The sequence below is a fragment of the Phascolarctos cinereus genome, unplaced genomic scaffold (assembly GCF_003287225.1).
Source record: "Phascolarctos cinereus isolate Bilbo 61053 unplaced genomic scaffold, phaCin_HiC Scaffold_2;HRSCAF=192, whole genome shotgun sequence".
Lineage (NCBI taxonomy): Eukaryota > Metazoa > Chordata > Mammalia > Diprotodontia > Phascolarctidae > Phascolarctos > Phascolarctos cinereus.
The window spans coordinates 318,383,623-318,405,948 of record NW_027555625.1 but is presented as its reverse complement, the minus strand read 5'-3'; the positions used below and the strand labels follow the sequence as shown (position 1 = coordinate 318,405,948).

At 41.2% G+C, this 22,326-nt stretch overlaps 1 protein-coding gene across 1 annotated transcript in view; it reads right to left on the bottom strand.

Annotated features, from left to right (window-relative positions):
* Window positions 1-22,326, bottom strand: part of PPP1R16B (protein phosphatase 1 regulatory subunit 16B) — a 151,965-nt gene that overhangs the window by 124,473 nt on the left and 5,166 nt on the right. The window lies entirely within an intron of this gene.

Here is a 22,326-nt window from a genome sequence, read left to right as displayed (position 1 = left end):
TTGGAGAACAAAAGGTGGACATTATCACCACCTACAACTATGAGAAGAATCACTGGGAGGAAAAACAATTATATTCATTTTTACTGGCTTCCGAGGGCAGAACTAGAAATGAGAGAGGCAAGGTACAGGGAGATGAGTGTCACCTTGCTATAATGAAGAACTTTCTAACAATTAGAGCTGGAAAACAACGGAACAATCGTAGGATCATAAATCTGGAGCAGAAAGGGACCTTAGAAATCATCACATCAAATCCATTCATTTTATAGATGAGGTAACTGAGGCTCACTCAGGTAAAGTGACTTTCTAAGGTCACTTTAGTAAGTATCTGAGGTAGGATTGGAACCCAGGTCTTCCTAACTCCAAGCCCAGTGCTCTGATTACACCATGCTGGTTTTCAATGAGAATGAGTGGGTTGTCTCCAGAACTGGAAGAATTCAAGAAGATGCTGAATGACCACCTGTCAAAGATGCTTTAGAAGGGAGATGAGCAGATGAATTATACGCACTTTCTAGTCCCATCCCACTCGGGGATTCTTAGCGTCTATGTGGGTAACATTCTGGACCTAGTTAGGAAGACATGGGTTCAAATGTCACCTCAGGGAATTACTAGTTACATGACATTTGGTAAGTCCTCTGGGCCTCAGTTTCCTTATTTGTCAAATGAGGATAATGATAGATTATCATTAGAGTTTATTAAATTTCATTGGTTTGTTGTAAAGATCAAGGAAGGTGGCATATATCAGTGACATCAAACTCAAATAGAAATGGGGCCACTAAGTGATACAAAAGGAACCCTACAGGTACATGGTAACTTAGAAAACCACACACTAACATTATCTATGTTTTATTGTATCTTTAGAGTTTTAGGGTTAAATATTTCCCAATGACATTTTAATATGGTTCAGGCTTCACTTGGGAGTGTTGTGGGAGTACCATGTGCTTGACACCTCTCATGTATATAAAGTATTTTGCAAGCCTTAAACCACCACATAAATTTCAACCATACATATTATTGTTGATGTTGTTGTACACAGGCAGAAAAGTATGTGGGAAACAAAGGAGAAAATGATAATCCCTTGTGCCCATATAGGACCTCGTATTTTCCAAAGGGCCTCTATCATGAGATCCTCATGACAGATCTGTGAGGAAAGCAGTACAGGTATTATTATGCTCATTTGGCAAATGAGGAAATTGAAATAAAATCCCCCTAAGTCTCCCCACACTAAACTTGAAGTTAGAAGACTGATTTGAATTCTAGATCTACTATTTACTAGATCAGCAAGTAAATTCACCTCTCTAGGTCTCATTTTCCTCCTCTACAAAAAACGGAGGCTGGATCAATTATCTTTTATGGTCTCTTCCAATTCTGACTTCCTATGACCTTTGATCTCAGTGCCTTGCCTGAGCTCATAAAGTGGCAGAGTCTGAAGATCATCCCAGGTATTGGAGTGTCCACCTAGGTCCTCCCTCCACAGGCCTCAGAGTGTCCAAAGAAAAAACTCCCAGAGGATTTTATTGTATAAATCTGTCTTCCTGTTCCTCTCTAGGTAGTGTCTCTACCTTGGCCTATGAAATCAGATTCCCAAAGAGGACTTAAGGGAGGTTAAGACACACCCTCAAAGAAAGTGGAAGACATAACTTCCTAAGAGAAAATGAAAGGGGATGAAGGTTCATTTTTTCTCTAACTTTGCTGAGACTCATTAGTGTCTCTTGAGCTTCTAGACTTGGGTGGTGAGCTCTGTCCCTTGTCAGATGGCCTAATTTCCTCCAAATACTCAAAAAGGAAAAAAAAAATGTGGACACATTTTTCCACCCCCGTGGGAAAACCCCATTGGTCTAATTAAGGAACAGTCAGAGTAAAGCTCAAGATGTTGTTTCCCCCAGTGATAGGGCAACAAAGTGGTTTAGAAGCTCTGATTTTTCATCTTTCTCTGCCTCGTTCCTCTCTGCTGTCATGAAGCCAGTACTTCCTCTCCTTGGCAACAGGTCCAATATCTGTCAGAAGTACCATAGTATGTGCACACAAGGACATGTGAAGGCATGCATTAGCACCAACTCCACGTCTCATCTGTAGCCTCATCTCTTGGATCTTCCCAGAAATACTCACAGGTCTGGGGAGCTGAAGCTGGGAACAGATGACTTTGCATTCATACATTCATTCATTCATTCATTCATTCATTCATTCATTCATTCAACAAGCATTTATTAAGTAGCAGGCACTGAGCTAGGTGTTAGGGATACAAAGATAAAAGTAAAACAGTCCCTGCCCTCAATAAGCTTACATTCTTTTAGGGGAAAACAACACAAATACACACACACACACACACACACACACACACACACACACACAGAGGCTATTATCCCATTTTACAGATGAAGAAATTGAGGCAGACAGAAAAGTTAAGTGATCTGTCACACAGCCAGTAAGTATCTGAGGTCAGATTTGAACTCAGACCATTCTGACTCCAAGTCCAAAGCTCTATCCACTGTGCCATCTAGCTACCTCTTTTTAAAATTTATGTTAAGTTCTTTGCAACCTTTAAAGTGTTATGCAATAGTCAACTAGTATGCTTTTTTGCTTTTAGAGAAAATTTCCTGTTTCTGATGGAAGACATTTTTTTTCTCACTTTTTTTCAAAAGAGGTATAAAGGGGAAGTTTGGGGAAAGCACAAACAGCCACATTACAGTTCAGACTTGGTGACTTTACTTCCTAGAAATGTCCCTCAGTAGTTTCAGACAACAGATTACAGATCACAGAAGTCAGATTACACAGAAAGGAAGTGAAGATTACTGAACACCTTTAACAAGGGTAGGAATGAATTGGTTCTTTCTCCCTGACAGTAACCAGGTCAAATCACTCTGTCTGGTCCTTAGTTCTCTTCTCTATAGAATGGGGGGGGAGGGCCTAGGTGGCTGCTGAGATCACTTCCTGCTCTAAATCCTTCATTTGTAGGAATGCTGAAGGCGGTAGATGAGCTAGAGTGCACAGCAAGCATTACCACACAATACAATTCAAGAGAGCCATCATCATTGCTTCTAAAAGAGATGTCTAGAGGTTGGACACCTATTCCAGAGAAGAGATAAGACCTAAAGGAAGGAGATGAACCCGGTAGATCCTGATTTTGTAACTACAGATAAGGGAGGTAAAAGCGAGACTCTGAGCTATGGTAGGGTGATATGGGCTGAGGTCAAAGGCTGGTCCTAGAAAAGATGATATGATAGGGTCATAGTTCTAGAGCTGGAAGGGCCTCCAGAGGACGTCTAGTCCAACTCCATCCTTTTACAAATAAGGACACTGAGACCTGGGAGTTTGGGTGACTTACCCAAGATGACATCAGAAGTGGAATTTGAACTCATTTCCTTCCATTTCAGAGTCAGTGCTCTTCCCACTGTCCCATGAATGGAGTCATAAAGGAGATTAAAAAGTCAAAGGGGGTAACATGTAACTGAAAAAATTAAATATATATATTTTTAAAAGTCATTAGGGGAATTTGTTAGGAAGAATAAGAAATCAAAATCCAGGACTGCCACCTAAAGGAGGAAATCTGGTTCCTTCCCTTGAGAAAGTTTCAGGCCTTGAAATATGAGAGTATCTACTATAAACATTGCCCTTCATAGGCACTTCCTGTCCAGGATGGGTCAGTGCCATGACAGGAATCCCTCTCTGTAAACCTAATATAGAGGAAAGGGTATTCAAACCTGGCTTCAGGTCCCAGCTCAGGCACTCACTAACTTTATGATAGTGGACAAATCACTTAATTCTCTGAAACTCCAATTTCTTTACTTATAAAAAGAGGGAAAGGGTGAGATTGAACTAGATACTCTCTAAATTCTCTTCCAACTCTGAGTTTATGACCTCCTGAGGACTCCCAGTCCTCCCATCTTCAGATCATTTCACAGCCCAGACCTCACGACCCTGTGGTTCTGGCCCAGGTGACTACTCAGTCTGAGGACAGTCTAAGGATGCACGGTGTTCAGTTAGGCCAATGGTCAGGTAAAAGGATAAAAACTGGGCTCCTACAGCGGCACTGCAGTGAGATTATGGGGGTGGAGATTAGCTAATTTACCTTCTGGGATCTCAATTCTGTGGTTCTTTTGGCTTTTTTCCTAATGCCTTGAGAAAAACAGCAAGTTAAGATTAACTCAGACCTGGCTGAATTTTAAGAAGTGGAGCAGAAAAATCTTTCAGAGTTGATGCCGTCAAAAGAAAATGCTAAGAATTTCATTCTTTCCCCTTACAATACTTCTGACTCCCAACAATATTGGCAGCAGTATGGAGGAAGTGCCTAAATATTTCCACCTCATGCTTCCTGCAGCATTTAGCACAACAGAGAATCTAAAAAACAAACATGAGGACCCCACCCTCTTCCCTTCTCCTTAGCCTTCACCTTGGATTCACTTTCTCTCCTAAAGGGATCTTAGAAGATTCCACATACCCCTCCCCAACACACACACACACACAAACACACACACACACACATATACCTCCCCACCCTGATGTACTTCTTAGCAAAACAGTATATCTACTACTGAGCAGGAAATTGACATTTCAGTGATAAGTGTGACAAATTCTGGGTTAGTCTGCTGTTCCGCAAGTCTGAGTTAGGAATTAACCTGGAGGAAGGGAGAGAAGATTCCTCTGCCTTTAACCACTACAACACTTAATACCACAATGATGGGTCCTGGGATGACAGAAGTGAGACAAGTTATGACTTTCTTCCATCTAAAAGTCCCTCAAAATTCTCTGGGGAATTATGGTGGCTGATCTATGTTCGATCCAGCCTCTTAATTGTGTTTGTTACACTTGTTTTAAATAGACTGGCTTTGTCTGAACAAACAGAGTCATGACTTAGAAAGATGGGGGAGCAGGCAGTGAGAATCCTCAAACATGAAGCAGAATGCAAAACAAACCCTTGTTGCCAGCATCCTTCATTCTTTATTCATTCATTTAAGAAGAAAGTTAGTTTTGTAAGCCTGAGGGACTGTACTTGTAATGATGCAGAGATGGAAGGCATTGGTAACATTTGTCAACATAGATTAAGAATTCCATCTTAGAAACTGGACAGAGAGTTCCTGCATCACCTTGTCTCAGAGAAAGTAGACGTGCTCACTCATAGAACTTCCTTATATTCAGTTCTGGGTACCCCATTTTTTCTGGGTACCTCATTTTAAGATGGGCATTGACCATCTGGAGAGTGTCCAAGGAGGGTCATCATGATGATGAAGGGATTGGAGAACAAGTCATTCACATATCATTTGAAGGAAACGGAGGTGACCTCCCTGGCTTCCTAAGTCCCACCTAAAATCCCGTCTTTCAGTGGAAGCATTTCCCAAGCCCTTTCAGTTCTAATACCTTCCTTCTGTTAATTATTTCCAATTCATCCTGCATACAGCTTGCTTTGTGTGTGTATATATATTTTGCATGTTATCTCCCCCATTAGACTGTAAGCTCCTTGAGGGCAGGGACTGTCTTTTGCCTCTTTTTGTATCCCCAGAGCTTAGCACAGTGCCTGGACACAGCAAGTTCTTACTCAATAAGTGATTGATTGAAAAGAGAAGATATGACTGCTGTCTTAATATATTTAAAGAGCTATTTAGTAGCAAAGAGGAAATCAACTTGTTCTGCTTGGCCTGAAAGGGCAAAACTAGGAATAATAGGTGGAATGTACCAGGAGACATTAGGAAATCTTCCTAATAATTAGAGCTGTCCAAAAGTAGAATGGGGCTTATTTTCAGAAGTAGTTGATGCCTTAACAAATGTCTATTAAAACACTGGAGCTCTTCAAAACAAATCTGGATTTGTCAGGGGTACTGTAACTAGGATTCCTATTTCAGTAGAGAATGGACTAGATCTTATCTGAATGTCCATTCTAGGGGGAAAGGAAATGGAAAGGAAGAAGCATCTATTAAGTGCCTAGCATGTGCCAGATAACGTGCCAAGTGCTTTTTAACAAATATTACCTCATTTGATCCTCACAACAAATCCTGGAAAGTTGGTGCTATTATTATCCCTATTTTACGCTTGAGGAAACTGAGACAAAGGCTAAGAGATTTGCCCAAGGTCACACAGCTAGTAACTGTCTAAGGCCAGATTTGAACTCAGGTCTTCCTGACTCCAAGCCAGTGTTCTACCCATTGCACCACCAGTTCTTCTAGCTCTGAGATTCTGTGACTCTGTATGAAGAAAGGTCTTATGGCATCTATGGCCATTGTCAGGACCCTCTCACTACAACCCCCAACATACCATGTATGCTCCCCTTTCTGCATTTTCTCCTTTGCCACCTCCCTTTGCCTATTTCCCCTTTTCCCTCTCCCTTCACTATGCCTTAAACTTGCCACCTTCCTAGTTCCCCCCACCCTTGCCCAACCTTGTCACAGCCTCAAATCTAGTGCTCTTTCCACAAACCTCTACCATGCTCCCATTTGATTCAAAACATTTCATGTTAAGGTTATCCAGCATCCACAAAACTATAAGATCTCTCTATTTCGTGTCCTTTCATTCATCCCTACATATCTCTGTATAAGCCTAAGAGAAGCTTTCATATCTACCACAGGAATGGTGGCCAAGGAGAAATGAAAAGTTCATCAGAATGAATGCTACCCTTAGCCTCTTCTTGGGCCTTGCTCTGATATCAGAGAAAATAAGCACGTGGGCATAGACCCAACTGCATTAATGAATGAAGACTTCAGTTACAGGAAAGGAGATGAATACACGAATGCAAGGCCTTTGCAATAGCAAGAACACACTCCACTTTCAGAACTAAAGCTAGATCTTCAGAGACAGAAAATGCTCAAAGACGAATTAACAAGGACAAATGTGTAAATCTTGCATTTGAGGTTCAAAAAATCAATAGTATAAGTACAGACAGGGGAAAGGAAGGTCTGTGAGTGGGGAATGGATATTTTGAGATCTTTAAAGGTAAAAGACCAAGAATTCTCTTGCAACCCAGTGCAGGTAGAGAGAGCCCAGCTGGTCCCTTCGGTAGAGTAATCCCTGAGAAGTGAACTTTAACCTCTGAGGTAGTGTTGCTTATTAAACCTACCCGCTTCATTGCCCTTGGAAGAGACTGTTCTTGACCAGAAGAGTTCAAGTTGGCCTCAGCAGCTCCACCTAAGACTCTGAGGACTTGCTGATCACATTCCAGTCTATGGTAGTCTCTCAATAACCTTTGACATTAACCCCAAACCTGTTGCCATGAGTCCTACATTGAGGTTCAAAAAAAAAAATCAGTAGGATGGATGGAAAACCATTCTGGCAGAAGTTCATACGAAGAAAACCTAGGGGGTTAAGTCATCCAAATACCTAATATGGGCAAGCTGATCCTTGACACTAACTTTTTGTATGACCTTGGGCAAGTTACTTCTCTTGTTATCTGAAAAATGAAGGAGTTAGGCAACATATTCATAAAAATACCCAATTTTGATAGTCAGTGAATCCATGAATGGGCTTCTTGGCAAATGGCTGTCAGAAACATTGTAGAGGGGACCCCAACACAGGGTAGAAAGTTGAACTCCATGATTTCTAGGATCCCTTACAACCCCAAGATTCTTATTACCTAAAAAGAGGGGGAGGGAGAAGCCTTGTGGAAGTCAGGGAAAGACTCAAAAAAAAAAGGAATAGGATCCTTCCATTCCAACTCTCTTGTTTTACAAATGAGAAAAATTGATGCCCAGAGAGGTCAAGGTCACACAGGCAGTTTGGCAGAGCCAGGGTTCAAACTCAGGGCCCCTGGCTCTAAATCCAAATGAAAAGTCCACTGTATCTCTCTACCACTTCACAAATGCTACAATCTCTCAAGATGAAATCTCTCCCTGTTTATTTTTGCTGTATGTCAATACATATGTGGAATCAATATGGTAGAGTAGAAAAAGCAACGGATTTGGAGTCAAAGGACCTGGGTTTGAATCCTAGCTCTGTCGTGTAACACCTGCATCACCTTAGGTTTGGGCTTTCTAGGCCTCAGTTTCCTCCAGAGGTTGAACTAGATGTAAACAAAGAGATTGGACTTGGTGATCTCTAAGGGCCCCTCCAGCTTAAATCTGAGGAGTCTGGAAACAGCGGTGGGAAAAGCAATCAAGAGACTCATGGCCAAGTGACCAGGGCTGATAGACTGGTGCCCAAGACAGTATAACAGGAATGGAGGTATCTATGTCTAGCGAACCACAGAAGGGGTGTGTGGGGTACGCAAAGACGGCCGTGCTCTTTGCTGGTGATTTTTCTCTCACTCTCCCTGCAAAGATTAATTATGGAACGACCGAACCAGCCAATCTTCCTTCCAAATAAAGCTTATGTAATAACTAAGTACAGGGAAATGAGAATCAGATTACCCAGTTTCTTCAGTGGCAGGAACAGCCCCACCCCCTCCCTTGAGGCAGCAAAGAGAGAGAACAACCAGTGTCCTTTAAATCCCAGAAACCAGTTTCAAAGAAAGCCCCATCTGTGGCCATTGAAATCCCCATAGGATAAAGGGCTCATTAAATAAGTGAAGGATGCACAATGACCAGGAATGGGGCTGCTTATGGAGATGAGTAGGGTGTGGCAGCCACAAGCCTCGATGTCCCACAGTTTAGGCAAGATTAAGTTTAATCAGTCAATAAGCATTTATTATGCACCTATTATATGCCAAGCACTGTGCTAGGCCCAGGAGATACAAAGACACAAAAGAGGCCCCAGTCTAACCCAGGAGTACCCAGACATAGATTAGGGTTCTAGTCAATCACTAAATATTTATTAAGTGCCTGCTATCAGCCAGGCACTGTGCTAAATAGTGGGAATACAAAGAAAGGCAAAAGATAGTCCCAGATCTCAAGGAACTCAATTGACATTGAGTTATCAAAATATTTTAAAAATGCATGACCCCGGAACTCTATGTACAACACCCAGGTTAAGAACCCTGGCTGGTCCAACTGGCTCATTTTCCAGATGAGACCTGCAGAGATTCATTAACTTGCCCAAGGTCACAGAGGTGGTATTTTAAAGTTTAAACAGAAGCTCTAACAAAATATTATCAAACATAGGACTCCTAGAAGTCTAACTCTGGTAAATAGATACGAATGGTTTGTAATTAGTACATCAATTACTAACATGCGAATAGATGTTTGAGAATGGTGTGTTTACTTAAGAATTTTAAACATTCTCCATAGGATATTGTTTAAGATATTTGTATCTGTTATCATTATATCTAAGAAGAAATAAGTTTGCTAAGTAAAGGTAAACTTCAGGCAAGGCCCTAGCTGAATAATAAATTCCTTCAACTTCCTGGCTAAATCATAACAAATTCCAAATTGGTGGAGTGCATACTGCTTGCCCCATTAGACTAGGAGCTCCCTTGAAATCAAAGTCTATCTTTTGCCTTTCTGCGTAACCCCAGCATTTAGCACAGTGTCTGGAACACTAGGTGCTTCACAAATGCTTGTCAACTTGATTGAATGACTCTACATGTAGAAGGACCATCTCATCCACAGAAGGATAGGGGTTGTTTTGTTGTTGTTTTAAGTCACAGAAACTCATTGAAACCCCATACCAAGATGTAAAAGGGGTGATTTCTGATTAGGGAAAGAAGAATTGAAGGATGGAAGGCTACAATCTAGCAGAATTTGGATACAGTTCTACACTGGGCAAAATTTACATGGAATCTTCAAAAAACTAAATATTTCCTATTTATCCTATTAACAAGAATATTTCCCATCCTGTACTTCTGCCTACTGGCTTCTTGATTCCTTCCAGACCCAGGCTCAGATATCACCTCCTGCAAGAGACCTTTTCCCAAGCTCGCCTCCCCCCTCCCTCCCCAGTGCCTTCCAACTAACAGCAACAACAAAAATAATATATGCAGATTATAATAGATAATATATGCAGATAATTGTCTGTATGTATAGTTTCTCCGCCCCTTTAAAAGGTGAGGGCTTGAGGGCTAGAACCATTTGGGTTGGGACAGGGAGAGGGTTGGCCTTTCTTTGTGTCCCCAAGGTTTAGTAATAGATCCAAGCATATACCCTTAATAAATTCAACTACTCAATAAGTTCAGTGATTGACTAATACTCCCCTTGGTTACTCGAGGAAAGTCATTAACAAAAACCAGAACCAAAGGAGATGGGCAGTAAGACCAGATGAAGCACCCTGAGCCTCCTACTAAGTTTTCTGTACTTGGTAACAGAAAATCTTCTAGGCACAAGACAGGAGAGAAGTTTCACACTACAGTGGCTGGCTGGCACTACTCATCTAGATTGTGGTTCCAGCTGGCATTCCAGATGTGAAAAGAGAGGATTCTGGGACCTAGGGAACAAAATTATTACAAACAGAGTTCTTGCTCACATTTACAATAAGACTAAAGAGTTACAGTTCAGGGTCACCAATACCTTGTGGCAAGCCCACAAGGGAAACTACAAGAGCTTGGGATTCAGTGGGCAACAATAGCAGAGAGTGAAACAGGAGGGCAACAAACACAATATGAGAAGGATGCATTTCCAAAACCTAAAGAAGCACCAAGAGCTTCAGATATGAGAATGCTGTAAACTGCTTCACAAACTTTAGAGTCAATCAATAAACATTTATTAAATGCCTACTGTGTGCCAGGCACTGTGCTGAGCACCAGAAATAGGGAACTAAATTTAGTTACTATGATATTAGAAAATCAGTTACTATGAAAAGAGGACAGGAAATATTTGGAAGCTAATGACTCTGAGAGACAACAAGAAATGATAACAGAATGAAAAAAATAAAAGAAAATGTGAACTATTTCATTGTCAATTTGGTTTCAAAACAATATGTGGAACCAGAGCCCCAGAGCATAAACTGGGGACGGCATCATGGTCCATTCTGCCTCCTTATCTCTGGCATCCACTCTTTTTTCTCTTCTCCACTGCCACCAGAATAATGTAACAAGCCTTCATTATCACCCACCAAGATTGTTGCAATAATCTCCTAACAGGTCTTCCCGCTTCTGCTGCTCCCTCTCTAATCTCTTCTTCAAATCACTCCCAGAATAATTCGTCTTACACATAAAACTGGCTACATCACATCTCTGCTTAAAAATCTTCAGTGGTTCCCTACTGCTTCCCAAGTAAAGTTCAAACTTTTCTGCCTGGCATCCAAGGCCCACTTGAACCTGACACTATTCTACCTTTCCAGCCTTATCTTATGTTACACTTCCGCACATAATTTGTGCTCTAGCCAACTGGGCTACTAACATCCCTCCAGTATCATGGTGGGTCCCTCATCTTTATTCTGTAGATTACTGCGGCTGAAATAGTCCCCCTCCATCGTCCCAGCTCTTCACCAGCCGAATTCCTAACATCCTTTGATCTTTCTACTGTGATCAGAAAAGGCACAGAAATCATAGGATGGATAAATTGAGAGCTGGAAGAACCTTGGAGATCACCTACTCCAACCTCATGTTAAGGATGAAAAGACTAAGGTCCTGAGAGATCCAATGATTCACTCAGGCTCACTTTAACATCAGGCAGCAGTGCTGGGACTGGAACCCAGGTCCTAGGACTCTTCTTTCCCCATGACTGCACTGCTTCTAGACACAGCACAATCTGTTGTGTACTATTATGTAGCATTGCATAGTATTGTGTATCTGTGGATTACTTCAAAGCTCAGCTCAAAAGCTGCCTCTCACATGAGGCCTTTCCTGATCCCCCAAAAGCCAGTCCCTCCTCAATTACCTTGTATTTATTTTATGAAAATTTCGTTCATGCTTATATGAATGAATGAATGAGAGAAAGCATTAATTAAGCACTTACTATGTACAAAGTACCAAGTCAGCTACAAGTCCAATAGAAAGGTCCAGTGGTCATAGATAAATAGATAGATGGACAGGTATTGGCATATAAATATACACATATATGACATATACACATATGAATGTATATCCATGTATGTATACATATATGCATCACAATGGAGACAACACACATAGAAGGCTTCAGTTAATAAGGTCCAATGGTTTATAGGTAGATAGTCAGAAAGGCCCAGTGGTTATACACACATATATATGCATACATATATGCACACACTCATATATACACATATATGTTTCCACCTATAAAATGCAAGATCTTCAAGGACAGGCTGTTTCATTTATGCTTTTGTATCTTCAGTGCCTGGGATAGGGTAGACAATAAATGTTTGTTGATTGATTGATTATAGTTATCTACATTTGTCTCTAACCCCTAATTAAACAGTAAGTTCCCTGGGGGCTATGTCTTATCTAAAAATCTCCTCCCTCCCCACCCCTCACCACTACCAGCCAGCATAGTGCTCTGCACACAACAGGTACTTAATAAATAGGCGAGGAATGAATTCTGTAAGTTGCAAGCCTGATAAATAATCAATTCCAGTAATATCCCTAAAAGGCTAAATATAAACTCCAAGTGATGACCAACTATACTTGGTTTCTTCCCTAAACAGATCCATTCTGTGTTCCATCAAGAGAAACTCTTTGGCCACCCCTTTCTGCAGTACAGGGGCTCCCTGGAGAGCTGCAAGTAAAAAGGGTGGTGGTCAGAAGAGGTCCAGCCTATGGGAAGCTAACAGCTGTGCCAAACATATGTTACAGACAGCTGCCTCCTTTGCTTAGATGCCCACCAAAGCTTGAATGAACAGCCTCATCATCTTACAATCAAAGTCCAACCAAAAATCTCTTAACTGCTAAACTCAGAGTTTTTAATGATTTATTTATATTTACACTTCTATTAAAAGAAACCAGTACAGTAAACTGTGCAAAGGCCCTCATCCTGTGCACTCTCCCCATCCTGTCCTTTGCAGCTTGGGCATGTCCCCTACAGCATCTTTTGTGAACAGCCAGAGCCCCAGATTCAGCCTCAGGGGCCATTTTGAAACACATCAGCCTCCCTGAGGAAACCCACCCCTTCTCCCCTCACTGCCAGTGAGTTTGGGGCAGATTTCCACTGCTGCTAGGCTCATTAATCTGCACCTATCACACTGCTGCAAATGTCAATGGAAAAAAAAAAAGCCATTCAATGTGTTTCCTTAATTCTAACCAAAAGGGAAAAAAAACAGGAAGCTTATAAAAGTGGCACCTGGTCCCTCCCAGTAAGTTTCCCTCTCCATCTCCCCCACCCCACCCCCATCAGCCCTCAAAGTTCCAGATGAAAATGGATCCTGTGTCAACCTACACATGAAATGTTCAGTCCAGATTTAATCATCTGGAATTTGGAGACTTTTCCCTCCACTTATGAAGCTAAGTAGCATATTTGACCTCAATTATTCAGACTGGCTAGGTAAACCTGATCATATTCATCAATCAAACCGCAGAACTGCATGCCCTTCCAGAATCATTATTCATCCCTCACCACCCCCACCCCCACTAAAAAAAATTTAGCCCTAATCCTAGGGATATGGATTAGGACCAGGTTGGTAGCGAGAGTATTGGTAGAAAGGTATTAGGATTTGGGCTCCTCTACCCAGCTTCCCCAATGCTATGGATAGAGATGGGACCAACGATTTTGTTGACATAAGGAATTTCCAAATGAGAAAGTTCTCCCTATCAAAGGAAGTCAGCACCTTATAGCCTTAGAGCACTGAGACTAAGGAACTAGTCCATGGTCCCACTGCCAGTATTTGTCAGAGGCAAAATTTGAACCCAGGTCTTCCCGACTTCAAGACCAGCTCTCTATCCATCCTACCAAGCTGTCTCTCTCTCTCCCTCTAGGACAAACGGGAGCCACAAGCAGGATCGTCTTCTTTCTCTAAATTATTTAGGCAGATTTTCATGAGACCTCAAATAGCCCAGGCAAAATTCATCAAAAGCAAGCTTCCAGCCTCGCCTCCAGAGCTGTCATCGTGGCCCTGCTCTCCCTATCCATCTAGTTCATTAATTGGTGCTGATAATTCCCAAGGCCTTCTGAAGACCAGGGCCCTGTTGCTGCTGCCTAACCCACCAATAATTCTAAGAGTGAGAATTCCAGTGGCCAAAGCAGATAAACTGGACCTGGGGCCCTCTGGGAGCCCCCTGCAGGGCTGTAACTCTGGTAATCCTGGGTGGCTCTGGCTAGATGCCTTCCCCCGGGCCAGAGCAAAGTGGAAGGGGTCATGCTGCATTCTCACAGAACTGGACTAACTGCTATTCCCTTTACTTGACACTATACTCCATCTCTTGTCTGAATGTATGGATCTGGCCATTCACTCCTCTGCCCTAAAAATTTTAGTGACCTCCTCTTACTTTTAGATAAAGTATAACTTTAGATAAAATACGGAACACTCCTCTAGCTTTTAAAGCACTTAACAACCTAGTTTCATTTTATCTTTTCAATTTATTACATATTTCTCTCCTTCAGGCACACTGTCTTCCAGTCAAACTAACCTGCTCTGTATTCTCCATATATAATATTCCATCTTCCACCTCCATACCTTTAAGCAGGCTGTCTCCCATGCTGATAATTCACTCTCTTCTTATCTCCATCTCCTAGAATTCCTAGCTTTCTTCAATGCTCAACTTAAGTGCCAGCTCCTACCAGAAGCCTACCCAGATTCTTCCCTTAGAATTTATTTATTTATTTATCTATCTAGCTATTGGTTTATTTATTTATAAGAATGGATGGAGGGGAGAGAGAGAGAACTGTTTTATTTTTCTACCGGGATCAAAAATAAAATCCTCTTTGGTGTTTTTAAAATCCTTCACAGCCTGATTCCCTCTTACTATTACTTTCTCTCTCTCTCTCTCTCTCTCTCTCTCTCTCTCTCTCTCTCTCTCTCTCTCTCTCTCTCTCTCTTCTCTCTCTCTCAAATTCATGCATTTTCACTGGCTGTCCCTCATGCCCAGAATCCTTGCCGTATTATTTCCTGGCCTCGCTGACTTCTTTCAAATCCAGCTAAAATCCTACCTTCTGTGAGAAGCCTTTCCTGATCCTCCTTAATTCTAGTCTCTCCCCTCAATTGATTACCTCCAATTACATATTTTTATATAGAATCTAATTTATATATTATCATATGTATATGTATATATACATGTGTGCATGTGTGTATATGCATATATATATGTATATATATATATGTATGTATGTATCTATATATCTATGTCTGCCTGTTGTGTCCCCTTTAGATTGTGAGCTTTTTGAGGGCAGGGACTGTCTTTTGCCTTTCTTTCTACCCCTATTGCTTACCACAGTGCCTGACACATAGAAGCCACTTAATGAATGCTTATTAACTAATTGAATCTGGCCCTGAAGTCCTCCAGCCAAAGGAATCTCAACTGGCGATAATAATTCACATTCATATGATGCTTGAAAACTTCAAAGTGCTTTCCTCACAACAACCCTGTATGGATCACTCAAGTACTATGAGCCCTACCTTTCACTAGAGGAAACTGAGGAAACACAAGTGAAACACAGTCACACAGGACACCATCGGCCAAGGTGTCCTGTGATCTCTCCACTAAATCTCCTTCCTCTACCCAATTCATGTTGGCTCCCACCCCCACAGGCCCAGAGCAAGCCTCACTGACCCCTACACTGAAGGTGCCAGGAGCAGGCTTCACCTGCCATTCTCATCCCTAGACGGTCTCAGGTGCGAGGACTGCAGGAAGGAGAAAGGTGAGCTGTGGGAGGTTTCAGAAAAAAAGCCACAACACACCAAGAGGGAGGAGCTTCTGAATGGTGAAACCCCTTGGGAAGAAATGTCTAGCTATTCTAGGCATATAATTAGCAACAAAATCTGGTTGTCAAAGGATAAGAATGCTGACCCTTTGTCTGGGTACCAAGCAGTGAGAAGAGGCTGCCACCAAAGACAGAAAGAGAAGGCTGTAATGAAAGGAGCAGGGAACATGGGAGAGACCTGGGTTCAAAACCTGACTGACACACATTAGCTTCATGTTCACAGGCAAATTTCAATGCTCTGAGACTCAGTTTCCTTATCCACAAAATAGGAATAATTAAGTGTACTACTTGCCTGACAGGGTTGTTTGTGAGGAAAGTGTGCTTGGTAAACTTTCAAGCACTATAGAAATCTGAGTTATTATTATTTCAAAGGCCAATTCCTCCTTCATGTTTCCCTGGGAACCTGCCGCCTATCACACAAGGGTCACTGATAGAGTTAATAATAATAATAGCTAAAATTTATATAGTGCTTTGTATGTGCCAGGCACTGTGCTAAGTAGTTTACAATTATTATCTTGTTTGATCCTTACAACAACACTGAAAAGTAAGTAAAACTATTATTATCCCCATTTTACAGATGGGGAAACTGAGACAAACAGGTTAAATGACTTACCCAGGGTCACACCACTAGTAAGCATCTGAGACTGGATTTGAACTCAGGACTTTCATGACTGCAGGCCCCACAATCTATCCACTGTAGCACCTAGCAAATTATCTGCCTAGGTCTGAATCCTGCTTCAGATTCTTACCAGTTATGTGACCCTGGACAAGTCACTTGCCCTCTATCAACCCTTTTCCTTATCTACAAAATGGGGATAACTACACCACCTACATCACAAGGTAGTAAGGATCAAATGAGGTAATACATAATGTGCTTTACAAACCTTAAAGCATTATATAAATGGAAACAAAGTAGATGCCCATCAATTGAGGAATAGCTAAACAAATTGTGGTGTGTGTGTGTAATGGAACATTACTGTGATATGAGAAATAATATGTAAAATATGATGAATGCAGAAGGTCTAAGTGGACTGATGCAGACTGAAGAAAACTGAGCCAAGAAAACATTGACAATGACCATAATAATGAAAATAGGAACCCCCTAAAAAACAATCAAAAAGAAATGTTACAAACTTAGAAAGAGCAAACAAGGCCATAAAGAAAAGATACGAGAACACGCTTTCTCCTGCTTCTTTGCAGAGGTAGAGGGTCCACGGGCTTGGAACATTGCACATATTATCAAATTTTTTTTTTATGTATTGATAGGTTTTGCTGATTTTTTTTAAAACATTCTCCCTCCTTTTTCTTTAATTTTTTTGTTGTTGTTGTTATTGGATGACTTTCTGGGAGGCAAAGGGGGAAGGATATGGGGAAAATTTTATGTTATATAAAAACAAAAAATATCAATAAAATTTATTGTTAGCAGTGTTAGCAATCATGTGTAAAGCATTGTGAGATACAGTAGTGATTAAAAAAAGATGAAAAATGACAGTCATTGATTTCAGCGAATTTACTGTCTTGTTGGGGTAAAAATTACACAAATCTGAATAAGATACATGCAAAGGAATGGCAGGAGCAGGAGCAAGAAAGATTTGAGAAGAAAAGGGAAATTTCTGGTGCCTGAGCAAGACTTGGAAGGAAGGAAAGAATCACCAAAAGTAGGGATGTAAGGAGACTCTTCCAGGTGTGAGGAAGAACCCGGTTAATGCACAAAAGTGGCATATATGGAAGAGGTCAGGGTGAGATAACACAGGAAAGGTTAAGTGGAACCCCATCACAGATGATCTCCGATGCCAAGCTAAGCTACTCTACTGTGTACAGATCACTGGCTCCCGGACTTCAGCCTGTCCAGGAAACCTATCTTCCCACTGGTGTCTCCACCAAGACGATGTTGGCTGCCTCCCTCACACTGCAGGATTGGGGATCAGGGAAGGGGGGAAGAACAAGAAATGGAGATATAGAATCGCTTGCCCTTAAGGTTGAGAGATCCTTCTTCCACCTCAAAGAACAGGCTTTGCCCCTCAGATTTGACCCGAAGCCATTGGCATTCCAAGCAGTACCAAGAAGACTTGTCTGAACTGATGCAGAATAAAGTGAGCAGAACTAGAAGAACAAATTATACAGTAACATCATTGTAAAGACGAACATCTTTGAAGATTAAGAACTTCAAACAATGCAATGACCAACACCATGATTCCAGATGACTTGCTGAGGAAGCCTGCCTGTTACCCACTTCCTGCTAGAGAGGTGATGTTGACTCAAGGCATAGAACAAGACCCACATTTTTAGATATGGACAATGTGGTAATTTGTTTTGCTTAATTATATTTGCTAAAAAAGTTATTTTTCCTCCTTTTTTTGAGTGAGGGGGAGATGGGAGAGAAAGAAAATAATTCACATTAATTGATAATGCTTATTAATTTAATTAACAATTCTTATTATGTAATTCTTATTTAAATGTTTTTAAAGTAGTCTTAGGCAGAGGAAGAAATTTTCCTTGGCATCAAAGCTGACAAACCCAGGGTTGCCAGGTTTTAGGAGCCTAGATTTATAACTGGAAGGTGGCAATCCCTTCATTTAACAGATAAGGAAACTGAGACCCCAAATGGTAAAAGTAGCTTGTCTTAATTTCTTTCATCATGGTCACACAAGAAGTAACATAGCTGATATCTGAACCCAAGTCTTCTGGTTCCAAATCCAGGCTCTTTTCATCTACCACACAGCTTCCCAATGAACATTGGTCCCCTATACTCTTGTGTCAGTAAAAGAAGGGAGACCATCTACCAGGAAGAGAAATAACAGAGCCAAGCAAAGGAACAGTGGCGATGCAGGCTTAGGAATTAAATTCATCAGCAATTCAATGATTATCTATTAAGCACCTACTATACACAATGCTCTAGGGATACAAAGAGGAAACTAGATTCTCATTCCAGCACAAAAAACGACTGCAGGTGGATGGATGGGAGAGAGTGGGTATAGGATGGAGAAAGGCTCTGGGATTCATCCATAGAGAGGAGAGAAGAGGGAAGCAGTGCAGTGTAGTGAGAACTCTCGATTCAGAGTTAGAGCACCTGGATTTGAATCCTGGTTTTCCTGGTTGTTGGGGCAATGGATAAGAATACCAGGTGTGGAATGAGAAAGACTCATCTTCCTTAGTTCAAATCTTCCCTCAGACACTTACAAGCTCTGTGACCTTGGGCAAGTCACTTAATCCTGTTTGCCTCAGTTTCTTCATCTGTAAAATGAACTGGAGAAGGAAATGGGAAACCACTCCAGTATCTTTGCCAAGAAAATTCCAAATGGGGTCACCAAGACTGAAAAATGACTAAACAGTCTGCTGCCTATATGCTCTGGAGCAAATCACTTCCCCTTTCTCAACCTCGGTTTTCTCATCTGTAAAGTGAGCTGGTTTGACTCAAAGGTCCCTTCCAACTCTAAATCCAGGATCCTATAAGCCAGTTGAGTGGTCCCACAAATAGGGGCACAAGAGTTAAACCTTCAACTCTGCAACTGAGCAAAAACAAGGGAAAGAGGTCAGGAAGGCAGGAGACAAGCTGTTCAAAGAGCCTACGAAGTCAGGTCCTTGGGTCAATGCATGTTTAATCACCCTGAAAAAACACCAACCAAGTAATGCTGAGTTGCAAAACAACAAATCCTCCTGATTCCCTGCTGATAGGCCCATGCAGATCTGAAGGCCCAGGTGGTCCGTCCAGACTCCCAAGCCAAGTGGCCTTCAAACCCCTCGTGGCTTAAGTGAGACAGGGAACAATATCCGCTATGGGTTAGGGCCCGGGAGAAGCTGATCAATAGGACAACAGAGCTTCAAGGCAAAAACGGCCTTCCTTTTGAAAGCGGGTAGCGCAGGAAGCCAACAGAACAGAATGTAAGGGATTAAGGGAGCGATGAATAAAAAAGAGACACAGCTACCCAGACCTAGGACAAGCTGCTAAATAAATGTTCTGATTCCCCAAGAGGACAATACCAAACAGAGCTGCAACTAGGAAATAAAAGCCAACAGGTGCCTTGTGGATTGTAGAAAACACCTGTCCAGAAGCAATTTACTCAGCCCGTGAGGTATTTTGTCTGGGGTTTGGTGAGACTTTGAGGTAATCGTAGGTTCAAAGTTCCAAACCAAAGGGTCTCACCTGGTGTCCATAGATCTCAGACCCCTTTAGAAGAGAACTGCTCTCCTCTAACAATGGGCTGAGAACCATGGCACTATTGGCCCAGAGGTCGAGTCCAGAAGAAAAGAACTTATATGTACAAAGAAAGCAATTACAGGACTTTTTTTTTTAGTAGCAAAAACTGAAAACGAGGTGAGTGCCTTTTATTGGGGGAATGGCTGAACAAGTTATGACATATGAATGTAATGGAATAGTATTATGTAAGAAATGACTAAAGGGATAAATTCAGGGAAACTTGGGGGAGTTGATACAAACTGATGCAGACATGTGAATGGAACCTATAACCATTTAGATAAGGGCTACAAAATGTAAAGGAAAACAACTTGGAAAGATTCTAAGAACTCTAATCAATGCAATGAATTACAACTCTAGACTTATAATGATGGAGGGGTGATGGACTAGAGGAGAGGAATAAGACATTTTCAGACGTAGCCAATAAGTGGATTTGCTTTGCTTGACTATTCTTAGTTGTTGGAAGGGAAGATTTTTATTTGGGGGGGGGAGGAGTGATAGTAATCCCCCACCCAAAAAAAAGGAAGAGAAGAAAAGAAAGGAAAAAAGCATCAATGAGATTTTTTTTATATATAAAAGAAAGAGCAGAAAGAAGCTCAGGAGACAGATACATATGACAGTATTGATATTATCAGGCTAAATATATAGATAACTTTTAAAAAATAAATGTCTGGTTTCATACACCATCTTCTTTTTCTGTTCTTTGTATATATGGTAGGATTCAAGGCTAAGGAGATTTAAGGTCATAATAAAACATAATAATAATAAAAAAGAATAGACAAAGGGACCGTGGGTCTCTGCTCAAATTACAGATTGAAAGCAAACATTTTAGCACCGATTTTGGGGGGGAGTAGAGGAGATGGGGGTGGTTCAGCTCCTTAATGTATAGAAACTTCCTCTACACCCTCCCCCAATAGTGAAACTCTTTTGCAGTTTATTGTCTTAAAAGAGTTTTCTGGGGAAACTGAGAGGTTCAGCAATTTGTTCATGGTCACACAGCATGTCAGAGGCAGCCAAATTTCTGAATCTGAAATGGGTTAGCATAGGTATCCCTAAACTAGGAGGGTTAAGTGTATAGATGGTTGATTAATATCTTCTTGAAATAACTGACTAGAATAGTAAACTTGGAATAAGATCCTTACTGTGATCCTCTTGGTCCAAATCACCTAGTGTTTATTACTTTTTTTAAAATTTTTTAAGCTAAACTGCCTCCATAAATAAATATGTTTTGGACTGGAAAAACAAATTCAGGTCTTGAATTCAGATCTTCCTAACTCTGTGGCTGGCCCTCTACCCCGGTGCAGTGGCAGAGAGGCTTTTAGCATTGCTCCATCATAGAAAGGCTCCTTTAGCTCCAGGACTCTCCAAAGACCTGCTGGTGACATAATGGGCAGGGCTCTGGGCCTAGAGTCAGGAAGACCTGAGTTCAAATGTGAGCTTATACACTTTAGCTGTGTGACTCTGGACAAGTCACTTAACCTCTGTGCCTCAGTTTCCTGAACTGTAAAATGAGAATCACAATAACACCTATCTCTCAGGGTTATTGTGAGAATCAAAATAGATAATTTTTTTTAAAATTTTATTAATTTATTTTGATGTATCAACAATCACTTCCATATGCTTTTGAGTTTAAAATTTTTCTCCCCCTTCCTCCCCCCCACCCTCCCCAAGACGGCTCACAATCTGATATAGCCTTTACATTCCTATTAAATGATAATACTTTTTAAAGGCACTTAGCACGGTGTCTGCCACACAGTAGATGCCATGTAAATGCTTGTTCCCTTCCCTTCCAAAGATATAAATATTGGATTATGCTTAGACTTCAGTTTAAATTCCCACTGAAGTATCAAAATTTAAATTAAACTCAGCCTTTGCCTTGTAGTCAAGAAGTCAAGATGCAAAAAATTCAGTTAAATACAGATATTTTCAAACACAGAAAATGAATGTCACTTTGTATGTGTACCCAGGGACAGGACTGCTACTTAGGGTAGATAGGATGATAATTAATTGGCAATAAGGAGAAGAAAGAGTTGCTCATCTCTTTGCTACTCTTCTCTGCCAAGGAGAATGCTCTTTGGACTGGAAAATCAGAACCCAAATGGTGAGACAGAAAGAGTAGCCCTAACTCTCCTTGATGAATTCAAGTCACTTGGTCCAGAAGAACTAGCTGATAGATGTGATTTTGGAGCCACTGTCAGTGATCTTTTGAAAGATTGTAAAGAAGAAAAGAAGTGGCACAGACCTGAAGAAGGGTAAATGTCCTGATTTTCAAAAAAGGAAAGGGAATGGACTTTGGAAACTAGAGGCCAATGAGCTTGACTTTGATCCTTAGCAAATTATAAAATGTACTGAAAAGAGGTGGTTAGTGGACACCTAGAAAGGATGTGCTGATTGATCACAAAGAACCAACCTGGCTCCATCCGGTCTAACCTTATTTTCCTCTTTTGACAGAAGTACTAGACTTGTAGACTAGGGGATTCCAATCCAACAAGCATGTATTAGCAATACAGG